This window comes from Balaenoptera musculus, chromosome 7, assembly GCF_009873245.2.
Source record: "Balaenoptera musculus isolate JJ_BM4_2016_0621 chromosome 7, mBalMus1.pri.v3, whole genome shotgun sequence".
Lineage (NCBI taxonomy): Eukaryota > Metazoa > Chordata > Mammalia > Artiodactyla > Balaenopteridae > Balaenoptera > Balaenoptera musculus.
In genome coordinates, this window is record NC_045791.1 from 82,723,301 (window position 1) to 82,737,141 (window position 13,841).

At 41.2% G+C, this 13,841-nt stretch overlaps 1 protein-coding gene across 1 annotated transcript in view; it reads left to right on the forward strand.

Moving 5' to 3' along the window:
• Positions 1–13,841, forward strand: part of PARD3B (par-3 family cell polarity regulator beta) — a 1,042,097-nt gene that overhangs the window by 908,904 nt on the left and 119,352 nt on the right.

Below are 13,841 nucleotides of genomic sequence, written 5' to 3' on the forward strand. Positions count from 1 at the left end.
ATTAGAGGGTTCTCTTTGCCAAATCCTTCAACATTTGGGAAGAGAAAAGAATATTGTGACCTCTAAAGAGATATTTTCTGGGTTTTTTCAAAATAGCATGATTCATTCTCTTGCCTTTTTCAAGAAGGCAAGGCTCTCCCTCATCCTCTTTGATGATTACTGCCTTCTCCTACAGTTTTTAGTGCTGTTTTGAGAACCCCATAAGGAACTGTCTTATCCCTGGTGGCCACACCAGCTCTTTTGAAGGACAGATGTATTAAAGGAAAGTTTCCTTTCTTGACTTTCACACTCATATTTGTGTTCACGAGGTCAGAGTAGGAAGAGTAGAGTCCAGCCACTGAGCTGATTCCCTCTAGTCTTCACTTGGTTACTGTGGTTTCTCATGCATAAAACCTAGTACTTTTACACAGGGGTTCCAAACTCAGTTTCAGCATCCACCACTGTTGTGCAGAGCGACTGAAATTTCTTAGCCCCATAGATTCTTCCTTATATGGCAGAGTTTAAAAACACTAATCAGAAGTACACAGTAAGGGTTAGCGATCTCCAACCAAATGGCTTCAGCCTCTTCCACAGATAAGCATCCTGTGACTACAGATCCGAACAAACAGCTATTTACTTGTTTTATTACAGATGTTAGGATTAAGCAGAATGGCATGTACAGTGATGGGGCAACTGGTCACTTAGACTCTCAGTAACAGAAGAGAAAGATGTTCACAGAATAACAATCTACAACAATTCATTTCAAGCTTAATCAGATTGACTTATTGACTTTGATGAAAGACTCTATACATGAGGCTCTGTTCCCTCAATCAAATGGACAATAAAATAAAGGGAAGTTGTTTCCACCATGTCCAGTGTGTTGAAAAGTCTTCCTTCTCAAAACCAGTATGAATTCCTATGAGCAAAATAAGATAAGTAATTTTAGATAAAGTAGTCCTTGTTGTTTGGACCTTAGTTTATATGATCTCCTTACATCAAGCTGAAAGGATGAAAATGCTTACACTCATGAGACTTAAAGTTTCCTCTTACCTTCATCAAACCTGAGCTAGATAACTACACACTTGGGTCCTCCCTATCTTGATGATTCTGTTTCTGTGCTGAGCAAATGTGTAACCAGACAAACAATCTAGTGAGTAAAAGAGTCTCTCTATTTTCATTTGTGTTTCCCATGCTCGGGTGTGTTGAGCTTTGCCAAAAGTGACTGATTTTACATTTCCCAGACAGCTGGGGACTCCAGCTTCCCAAAGGGATGCTTGGGAAATGCACTGTCATAAAAGATGACTGTTCATTGTGATTGGCTGTGATACTCCAAACCAGGGATTAGAATCTCAGCATCCTTTCCCGTCCTCTCCACAAACCAAGGAAAAACACTAGTATCTTTTGTCCAGCACAGACCTGAGAAATCACCCCGTTGTCTTGCTACTTTTGGAGAGATCTAGGAAAGCAAGTTTAGAAAGTTACCGTTTCATTCCTGCCAGTCAGCCAGACACAACAAGGCAGCTTTTATGAGACTGTGGTTCCTAGATTGGCTGGTCTTCAGGATCACCAAGGGTGCCTGTTGAAAACTGATAGACAGTCCATGAAGGGGAGGGATGGGACCCAAGAGAGGGCTCCCAGGTGCTTCTCCAGGTGGTCATCAAGCTTTCTGACTCACAAGTCTAAAAGTAGGGCATTGATTCCAATTGCTTCAGTAAACACTGAAGTAGTTCTACTTATCTAACAAGATCAGTACGTGGACCAGCATCATCAAAAAATACTTTCATGGACTCAGAATCCCCCAAGCTCCCAGTACCTCAGACTGAGAGGCCTGACAAATATCCCCTCGAGTCACACTACACTGGGGAACTTCTGATTTATCGAGAAGGAAACTAGGGGAATAAGTTACCTAATAACTACTTCTTTAAAAGGCCAAAAAGAATGAAAGTATGCTCACAAAAGTCTTCAAAGCCAAAATGATTAAAACAATCACGGAAAGAGTACTAGGATCTATGAAACACTGAAAAGATTATTAGGTTCTGTTCATAGTTTTCTGGTGGTTTTATTGTTTTTTTATTTTATTTTTCACGTCTCTGAAATTAGGGTGCAGTTTACAATCACTTTTAGCCAGGTGTCATGATACAGTTGTCATTTTCTGCACAAGAAATGTATAACGAAATTTGCAGGCTGTATATTAGAAACTTGGAAGACAATCCTAGAGAAATTTTGGAGTATGCTTTTAGGAAAGGCTGCTCCTTATTAATATTTTTTGGAATATATTTTTATCACTCTTTTTTTCTTTGACCCCCCTCAGACTTTCTGCATCTTCCCAGGCCATCTTGTGGGTAGTTTTCCACCAATGTTGCACCTGCCCAGTGGCCCAGAGCCAAAGATTTATCTTACTGCTCTCTTGTGTTCTCCCTTGCTCTCATACCTCTCTCTCTTTTCCTTCTCTTTTTTCTGTGTCTCCTATTCAATTTTAACCAATATTTGCTCAGTCTTAGCATAAGCCCAGTACTAGTAACAATAATATATCACCTCTATGTTGGAGGAACTCACAGTCTAGCCAGGAATACAGACATCTAAGCCAAAACCAAAAAAAAGGACATTAATATATGTGAGAAATGCTGTAGTGTAGAGTAGTATTATCTTCTAAATGAGTGCAGAGAATGCAGTTAATTCTGTTGGAAGCAGGGTGTGCATGAGGGGTGCTGGGAAAGCGATAGAGAACATTTGGGAGTTGCCTCAGTCACATATTTTGTTCTTTTTCTCTCAAATATGGTGGTTTTTCTTTTCCCAAAGGAGCTCCTGATTTATTCACTTCATTTGTGTTGAAATAAATGAATACACACAGATTGCAAGGTTTGTAAATATAGACATGAGACCTTAAAAATCTTTTCAGCAAGTCTGTTTGGTAGCTGTTTTCCCATCTAGGCTCTGAAAAGCTGTAAAGAACAAGTGGAGGGAATTTCAATGGCTGCAAGTGAGATGCCTGGTGAGTTTTTATAGGCCCAATTAAGTGAGCAAGATAGGCTAGCTGTGAAGTGTTCATATTTGCCAAAAGAAAACATAATACCTGTTATCTGCTGGCATTTTATGTTCTGTAAAATTTGTAAAGACTGCCACAGTCCTCTGGCAGCAGGCTGTGGTTTGTCCTTGTTGGGCTTTATTATTATTATTATTAGCAGATAAAGGTTATCTGCTTATTTAACAGCAGCATGAATATCCTGTAAGTAATAATTTCAGAAATGGGATGGCTCTAGAGCTTTCTACAAATATTAGTACCTTTATTACTGTTTCTTTTCAAGAGATACATGGCATATATTATACCTCCTTCCTCTTTTTAATTCTTTGGCTAAATTAGAAGAATGTTTATCTGTAAAAGGGGTTTGTAGACACATGGGTGGGAAGGAGGTAAGCTGGTTTCCACTGTCATAAAAGACATAACACTATGTCTTTATGGCAAAAGGGATTGGTTCAGGTAGGTCATGGTTAGAACAAAGAGATGGTTGGGTGAATAAATAAAAACATTCTGAAAGATTTGTTTCTTCTATTATGAAGATGATTTAGAAACCAAATGGATGGAATATACTTGGCAGCTGTCTGGACAATGACAGACACAGCTGGTGAATTCTGTAGTCAGAAGAAAGGGAGATCAAGATGCTGAGCTCGTGCTAGCCATCTTAGGAAAGGATTTGAGATGGAATGTGTAATAGCCACACAAGTACAAAACCATCAGAAGGTTATTTTCTACACATGATGGATAAGAGAAATGAGCTCCTGCTGTACAGTGGTCCAGTACAAGAACTAAGACTTGTTCATATTTTCCTTCTCTTGCTCCTTGAAGGCATTTGTTAAAAACTAGGGATGGAGGCGGGGGGGACTTTCAAGATGGTGCCAGGAGTAAGACGTGGAGATCACTTTCCTCCCCACAAATACATTGGAAATACATCTACATGTGGAACAACTCCTCCAGAACACCTACTGAACACTGGCAGAAGACCTCAGACTTCCCAAAAGGCAAGAAACTCCCCACGTACCTGGGTAGGGCAAAAGAAAAAAGAAAAAACAGAGACAAAGAATAGGGACGGGACCTGCATCTCTGGGAGGGAGCTGTGAAGGAGGAAAGGTTTCCACACACTAGGAAGCCCCTTCGTGGGCAGAGACTGCGGGGGGCAGAGGGGGGAAGCTTAGGAACCACGGAGGAGAGCGCAGCAACAGGGGTGCGGAGGGCAAAGCGGAGAGATGCCTGCACAGAGGATCAGTGCCGACCAGCACTCACCTGCCTGAGAGGCTTGTCTGCTCATGCGCTGGGATGGACGGGGGCTGGGAGCTGAGGCTCCAGCTTCGGAGGTCAGATCCCAGGGAGAGGACTGGTGTTGGCGGCGTGAACACAGCCTGAAGGGGCTAATGCACCACAGCTAGCCGGGAGGGACTCCGGGAAAAAGTCTGGAACTGCCTAAGAGGCAAGAGACCATTGTTTCAGGGTGCGCAAGGAGAGGGGATTCATAGCACCACATAAACGAGCTCCAGAGACTGGCACGAGCTGCGGCTATCAGCACAGACCCGAGACGGGCATGAGACGCTAAGGCTGCTGCTGCCGCCACCAAGCAGCCTGTGTGCGAGCACAGGTCACTCTCCACACCTCCCCTCCTGGGAGCCTGTGCAGCCCACCACTGCCAGCGTCCCGTGATCCAGGGACAACTTTCCCGGGAGAACGCACGGCGCCCCTCAGGCAGGTGCAACGTCACACTGGCCTCTGCCACCGCAGGCTCCCCCCGCATCCGTACCCCTCCTCCCCCCGGCCTGAGTGAGCCAGAGCCCCCGAATCAGCTGCTCCTTTAACCCCGTCCTGTCTGGGTGGGGAACAGACACGCTCAGGCGACCTACATGCAGAGGCGGGGCCAAATCCAAAGCTGAACCCCAGGAGCTGTGCGAACAAAGAAGAGAAAGGGAAATTTCTCCCAGCAGCCTCAGGAGCAGCGGATTAAACCTCCACAATCAGCTTGATGTACCCTACATCTCTGGAATACCTGAAGAGACAATGAATCATCCCAAAATTTAGGCAGTAGACTTTGGGATCAACTGTAGACTTGGGGTTTGCTTTCTGCATCTAATTTGTTTCTGGTTTTATGTTTATCTTAGTTTAGTATTTAGAGGTTATTATCACTGGTAGATTTGTTTATTGATTTGGTTGTTCTCTTCCTTTTATATATATATTTTTTCCTTTTTCTCTTTTTGTGAGTGTGTATGTGTATGCTTCTTTGTGTGATTTTGTCTATATAGGTTTGTTGTTACCATTTGTCCTAGGGATCTGTCTGTCCATTTTTTTTTTAATAGTTTTTAACACTTCTTATCATTGATGGATTTCTTTATTGGTTTGGTTGCTCTCTTCTTAATTTTTTTTATTACTTTTAATTTTTTTTATTTTAACTAATTTTTTTTAATTTTTATTTTAATAACTTTTATTTTATTTTAGTTTTTTCTTTCTTTCTTTCTTTTTTTCTCTCCCTTTTCTTCTGACCTGTGCAGCTGACAGGGTCTTGGTGCTCCGGCCAGGAGTCAGACCTGAGCCTCTGAGGTAGGAGAGCCGAGTTCAGGACATTGGTCCACCAGAGACCTCCCGCCCCAAGTAATATCAGTCAGCAAGAGCTCTCCCAGAGATCTCTGTCTCAACGCTAAGACCCAGCTCCACTCAACGACCAGCAAGTTCCAGTGCTGGACACCCCATGCCCAACAACTAGCAAGACAGGAACACAGCCCCACCCATTAGCAGAGAGGCTGCCTAAAATCATACTAAGCTCACAGACAACCCAAAACACACCACTGGACGTGGTCCTGCCCACCGGAAAGACAAGATCCAGCCTCATCCGCCAGAACACAGGCAACAGTCTCCTCCACCAGGAAGCCTGCACAACCCACTGAACCAACCTTACCCACTGGGGGCAGACCCCAAAAACAACAGGAACTACGAACCTGCAGCCAGCAAAAAGGAGACCCCAGACACAATAACTAAAGCAAAATGGGAAGACAGAGAAATATGCAGCAGATGAAGGAGCAAGGCAAAAACCCACCACACCAAACAAATGAAGAGGAAATAGGCAGTCTACCTGAATAAGAATTCAGAGTATTGATAGTAAAGATGATCCAAAATCCTGGAAATAAAATGGAGAAATACAAGAAACGTTTAACAAAGACCTAGAAGAACTAAAGAGCAAACAAACAATGATGAACCACACAATAAATGAAATTAAAAATTCTCTAGAAGGAGGGAATCCCCATAAGGTTAACAGCTGAATTCTCAGCCGAACTTTGCAAGCCAGAAGTGTGTGGCAGGACATATTTAAAGTGATGAAAGGGAAAACCTACAACCAAGATTACTCTACCCAGCAAGGATCTCATTCAGATTCGACAGAGAAATGAGAACTTTACAGACAAGCAAAAGCTGAGAGAATTCAGCACCACCAAACCAGCTTTACAGCAAATGCTAAAGGAACTTCTCTAGGCAGGAAACACAAGAGACGGAAAAGCCCTACAATAACAAACCCAAAACAATTAAGAAAATGGTAATAGGAACATACATATTGATAATTAACCTTAAATGTAAATGGATTAAATGCTCCAAACAAAAGACATAGACTGGCTGAATGGATACAAAAACAAGACCCGTACATATGCTGTCTACAAGAGACCCACTTCAGACCTAGGGACACATACAGACTGAAAGTGAGGGGATGGAAAAAGATATTCCATGCAAATGGAAATCAAAAGAAAGCTGGAGTAACAATTATCCTATCAGAGAAAATACACTTTAAAATAAAGACTATTACAAGAGACAAAGAAGGATACTACATAATGACCAAGGGATCAATCCAAGAAGAAGATAGAACAATTGTAAATATTTATGCACCCAGCATAGGAGCACCTCGATACATAAGGCAAATGCTAACAGCCGTAAAAGGGGAAATGGATGGTAACACAATCATAGTAGGGGACTTGAATACGCCACTTTCACCAATGGACACATCATCCAAAATGAAAATAAATAGGGAAACACAAGCTTTAAATGACGCATTAAACAAGATGGACTTAATTGATATTTATAGGACATTCCATCCAAAAACAACAGAATACACATTCTTCTCAAGTGCTCATGGAACATTCTGCAGGATAGATAATATCTTGGGTCACAAATCAAGCCTTAGTAAATTTAAGAAAATTGAAATTGCATCAAGTATCTTTTCTGACAAGAACGCTATGAGACTAGATATCAGTTACAGGAAAAAACTGTAAAAAATAAAGATACATGGAGGCTAAACAATACTCTACTAAATAACCAAGAGATCACTGAAGAAATCAAAGAGGAAATTAAAAAATACCTAGAAACAAATGACAGTGAAAACATGACAACCCAAAACCTATGGGATGCAGCAAAAGCAGTTCTAAGAGAGAAATTTATAGCAATACAATCCTACCTTAAGAAACAAAAATCATCTGAAATAAACAACCTAACCTTACACCTAAAAGAGTTAGAGAAAGAAGGACAAAAAACCCCAAAGTTAGCAGAAGGAAGGAACTCATAAAGATCAGATCAGAAATAATGAAAAAGAAATGAAGGAAACGATATCAAATATCAATTAAATTAAAAGCTGGTTCTTTGAGAAGATAAACAAAATTTATGAACCATTAGCCAGACTCATCAAGAAAAAAGGGAGAAGACTCAAATCAATAGAATTAGGAATGAAAAGGGAGAAGTAACAACTGACACTGCAGAAATACAAAGGATCATGAGAGATTACTACAAGCAACTATATGCCAATAAAATGGACAACCTGGAAGAAATGGACAAATTCTAGAAAAGCACAACCTTCCAAGACTGAACCAGGAAAAAATAGAAAATATAAACAGACCATTCACAAGCACTGAAATTGAAACTGTGATTAAAAATCTTCCAACAAACAAAAGCTCAGGACCAGATGGCTTCACAGGCGAATTCTATCAAACATTTAGAGAAGAGCTAACACCTATCCTTCTCAAACTCTTCCAAAATGTAACAGAGGGAGGAACACTCTGAAACTCATTCTACAAGGCCACCATTACCCTGATACCAAAACCAGACAAAGATGTCACAAAAGAAAACTACAGGCCAATACCACTGATGAACATAGATGCAAAAATCCTCAACAGAATACTAGCAAACAGAATCCAAAAGCACATTAAAAGGATCATACACCATGATCATATGGAGTTCATACCAGGAATGCAAGGATTCTTCAGAATACACAAATCAATCAGTGTGATAAACCATATTCACAAATTGAAGGATAAAAACCATATGATCATCTCAATAGATGCAGAAAAAGCTTTCAACAAAATTTAAAACCCATTTATGATAAAAACCCTCCAGAAAGTAGGCATAGAGAGAACTTACCTCAACATAATAGAGGCCATATATGACAAACCCACAGCCAACATCATTCTCAATGGTGAAAAACTGAAACCATTTCCACTAAGATCAGGAACAGGACAAGGTTGCCCACTCTCACCACTGTTATCCAACATAGTTTTGGAAGTTTTAGCCACAGCAATCACAGAAGAAAAAGAAATAAAAGGAATCCAAATTGGAAAAGAAGAAGTAAAGCTGTCACTGTTTGCAAATGACACGATACTATACATAGAGAATCCCAAAGATGCTACCAGAAAACTACTAGAGCTAATCGTGAATTTGGTAAAGTAGCAGGATACAAAATTAATGAACAGAAACCTCTCGCATTCCTACAGACTAATGGTGAAATATCTGAAAGAGAAATTAAGGAAACACTCCCATTTACCATTGCAACCAAAAGAATAAAATATCTAGTTATAAACCTACCTAAGGAGACAAAAGACCTGTATGCAGAAAACTGTAAGACACTGATGAAAGAAATTAAAGATGATACAAACAGATGGAGAGGTGTACCATGCTCTTGGATTGGAAGAATCAACATTGTGAAAATGACTATACTACCCAAAGCAATCTACAGATTCAATGCAATCCCTATCAAACTACCAATGGCATTTTTCACAGAACTAGAACAAAAAATTTCACAATTTGTATGAAAACACAAAAGGCCCCGAATAACCAAAGCAATCTTGAGAAAGAAAAATGGAGCTGGAGGAATCAGGCTCCCTGACTTCAGACTATACTACAAAGCTACAGTAATCAAGACAGTATGGTACTGGCACAGAAACAGATATATAGATCAGTGAAACAGGATAGAAAGCCCAGAGATAAACCCACACACATATGGTCACCTTATCTTTGATAAAGGAGGTAAGAATATACAATGGAGAAAAGACAGCCTCTTCAATAAGTGGTGCTGGGAGAACTGGACAGCTACATGTAAAAGAATGAAATTAGAACAATCCCTAACACCACATACAAAAATAAACTCAAAATGGGTTAAAGACCTAAATGTAAGGCCAGACACTATCAAACTCTTAGAGGAAAACATAGGCAGAACATTCTATGACATAAATCACAGCAAGATCCTTTTTGACCCACCTCCTAGAGAAATGGAAATAAAAACAAAAATAGACAAATGAGACCTAATGAAACTTAAAAACTTTTGCACAGCAAAGGAAACCATAAACAAGACGAAAAGACAACCCTCAGAATGGGAGAAAATATTTGCAAATGAAGCAACTGACAAAGGATTAATCTCCAAAATACGCGAGCAGCTCATGCAGCTCAATATCAAAAAAACAAAAAACCCTATCCAAAAATGGGCAGAAGACCTAAATAGACATTTCTCCAAAGAAGATATACAGATTGTCAACAAACACATGAAAGGATGCTCAACATCACTAATCATTAGAGAAGTCCAAATCAAAACTACAATGAGGTATCACCTCACACCAGTCAGAATGGCCATCATCAAAAAATCCACAAACAATAAATGCTGGAGAGGGTGTGGAGAAAAGGGTGCCCTCTTGCACTGTTGGTGGGAATGTAAATTGATACAGCCACTATGGAGAACAGTATGGAGGGTCCTTAAAAAACTCAAACTAGAACTACCATATGACCCAGCAATCCCACTACTGAGCATATACCCTGAGAAAACCATAATTCAAAAAGACATATGCACCCCAATGTTCATTGCAGCACTATTTACCATAGCCAGGACATGGAAGCAACCTAAGTGTCCATCGACAGATGAACAGATAACAAAGATGTGGCACATATATACAATGGAATATCAGCCATAAAAAGAAACGAAATTGAGTTATTTGTAGTGAGGTGGATGGACCTAGAGACTGTCATACAGAGTGAAGTAAGTCAGAAAGAGAAAAATAAATACCATATGCTAACGCATATTTATGGAATCTAAAAAAAAAAATGGTTTTGAGGAACCTAGGGGCAGGACAGGAATAAAGATGCAGATGTAGAGAATGGACTTGAGGACATGGGGAAGGGGAAGGGTAAGCTGGGATGAATGAGAGAGTGGCATGGACATATATACACTACCAAATGTAAAATAGATAGCTAGTGGGAAGCAGCTGCATAGCACAGGGAGATCAGCTCGGTGCTTTGTGACCACCTAGAGGGGTGGGTTAGGGAGGGTGGGAGGGAGACGCAAGAGGGAGGGGATATGGGGATATATGTATACGTATAGCTGATTCACTTTTTTATGCATCAGAAACTAGAACACCATTGTAAAGCAATTATACTCCGATAAAGATGTTAAAAAAAAAAAAAAAAAACTAGGGACGTTGTAAAACAATTCTGGATAAATCAGTGGCTCTTAAGTTGCAACAGAAACCTAATTCAAACTGGCCTAAGTAAAAAAGGAAATTTTTTTGGCTTATGTAACTTTAAAGTCCATAAGCATATCTAACTTCAGGCAAAGCTGGATCCTGCCCCTCCAGACAGACCATTAGGGGTCTGTCCTTCTCCATCTCTCACCTTTGTTATTCTCTCTGTAGGAACCATTGTCAAGGGGCTCCCACGTATGGTGGCAAGACAGCCATCAGCAGCTCCAACCCAACAACTCTAGAGAAAGAGTGTCTCACCCCCAGTATGTCCAGGAGGTCCTTGAACTGATGTTCAATGCAATCCTCAATGGCTTATTGACTCAGCCTGGGTCACATGTCCACTCCTGAGCTCCCATGGCCAGAAAGATACAGTACCTTTACTGGTCAGAACTGCATCACAAGATCACTCCCGGAACCAGAAAGTAGAATCAGACCTACATAAATTCCATGAATGAGTATAGGTGAAGAAGTGGTCCCTAAAAGAAAATCAATGTTTTATTAACAGGGGAAGGGAAAAATGGATGCCGGACACAGTTAGGAGCTGTCTACTACAACTTCTAGTTCTCATAATGATATAAACTTCCTTCATCTTCTTAGATTTTCAAGGAGAGAGAGAAAAGAACTTTCCCTTCATGTACTTTCATGTTAGAAAGAACAGATCTATTGTCATTCTTAAACTTGCTGCCGTTGTTGGCTAGGTAAAAGGAGAGAGAAGATTCTTTTTGTCTACTGGTCCAGCATCTTTGAGCTATCCCAAGAACCCAGCTGGCTTCACTGAGTTATTCATGAGAAATAACCATACCACTGGCTGTTTGTTCAGGTTGGCAAGTGACATTTCGATTCACCCAAGACCTAGGAATTTGCCTTAGAGGGAGGCAGTAGAATTCTTTGAAAGGACGAAAAGTAAATCTCTTTCTTTGGGTAAGAACTGCTCCATCTGTATCCTCATGGATTGTTGTTTTGTGACAAGAACATATGCTTTTCTTAAAAGCTTCAAAAGATGGAATGAGGTAAAGAATTAGAACCATCAAGCATATGTATCTGTAACTGTTGTAGTTTGGCTCCTACCAGCAATAACCAACCCCCTCTCAGTTGATGAGACCCTCTTGAGCTCCATAATCACATCCCTTCCAATGTGTCCCTCCATCAACAGATGAGTGTTTCCCCCTGATTTCCTCAAACAACTGATCTGAGGAATGGAAGAGGTACCAAGGCAGAGAACTATCTACAAATTAGGTGGATTTTGGAAGGGCCTGAGGTTTGACTGAACTTGTTATTGGTGAAACATCAAATGCCACTTGAAGGGTTGGGACTTGCTCACCTAGATTTCAGGAAGTAGTGAAAATTTTGGGAAAGAAGAAGACAAAATAAATTCAAGATTTTTTTCTTTTGGTTGGTAGCTTTAGTCCTTTTATATCTCAGTGTGGCTTTCACTGGAACATGATGACATATTAGCGATGCAGAAGAAGATCATGTGAGTGAATTTCTAGCTTTTAAATACAGTGTAAATCATTTTGAAAGGAGGCAACATGTTTACAGGCAATCCCCAACATAAAAACAAACTGTGTTTCAAAAACCCATTAAGAAATTGGTAGTTTGGACCTGGGAATGGTTTTCCCCATAGGAAAAAAAGTTACTGATTGTAGGGTCCCAGACCAGCCCACAAAAAGCCCACTAAAATCCAGTAACCTTTTGCTAGTCACAGAACACTAACCCAGAAGTGGGAGCAGGGGAGGCATCTGAGCCAGGGGCTGGAGCAGGAAATTCCCCTCGTCCCTCTTTCCTGGACACACTATGGAGATGTTCCCTAGCCCCTTCCTATCTGTCAGTCTTTAAGAATGTCTCCCCAGTTTTCCTGACCTGTTATCACCCCTACCTCCCTATCATGATACTGCACTTAAGCCCACGCTTTCTCCCAAAGTGCTCAGGAGTCCAAAGTTACCTCTCTGTACTGTCCTCCATCAAAATACCTGTTTTCTTAGTGAAGTTCATCTCTCTGCACTCTGTGGGGGGGGGGGGGGCAAATAATCTGACCCATGGAAGTTCTTCCCACTCCCTGAAAGACTTCTCTTTTTAAAGTAGACATTTGATTAACCCTAATTAGGTACAAATTTAGGCACTGTAGGGGAAGTCTAGGAGGAAGCAATAGGAGAGAGGTCAATGGAATCCATCACTGGAAACTTTCCCTTGGTGAAACAGAGGGGCAAGGGTCCCACACTGGTAGGACATTTCCCCCCATGCCTTGTTGCTGCTCTCCACAGCCCAAAGGTCCTCCAGCACCTCGCTTTTATGTACAAACCCCCACTTGCCCCACATCTCCCAGCCTGACAGGCTTCCTTGGGAAATGACCTGATCCTAAGGGTGGCACTGATTTCACCAGCAACCTGGCCCTCATTTCTCTCAAAGGAAGACTTTTGTTTCTAAGTCTGCCCCCTGTGGCCCATGGCCAGCTGCCATGACCAACATAGACCGTGAGTCCTCAGTCAGCGCTGTCTGAAATCTACCCTGAAGATGCTACTCTAAACTAGTGTCTTCCCATCCAGTCTTCCTAAACCCCCAGATAGAGGTCCTGAATTTTAGACCCAATCATATAGCAGGTATGGGAAGCATTTTAGAGCATGGAAGCTAGAATGCCTAAGTTCACATCTAGGCTACACTACTTGCTAACTGGGTAAATTTGGGCCATTTATTTAACCTCTCAGTCTCCTTTAAAAGTGGGATAATAGTACTGTGTATTGTGGCAATTAAATGATTATTACATGTAAAGCACTTAGAATCCTATCTGGCATGCAGTAAGGTGTTCAAGAAAGATGAGGAGTTTTTAAGTGGTGCACATACTGAGGTGTTTAGAAATCATATGTTCCATTAGCCAGACAACTATTCTTAGTCATTGTTGGAGCTTAACCTCTTTGATTATTCCAGAGTCCTGGGACATCGCACAGCACACAAAGCATTTGGGAGGCCTTCCGGCCATGGTCACTCTGGTTACCGCTGAGGTACCCACAGTCCCTTCAGGTGGTAACTGTCAGGGTTGGTTGTAAGGCACTTCTGGCAAAGTCCACGGGTCAAGA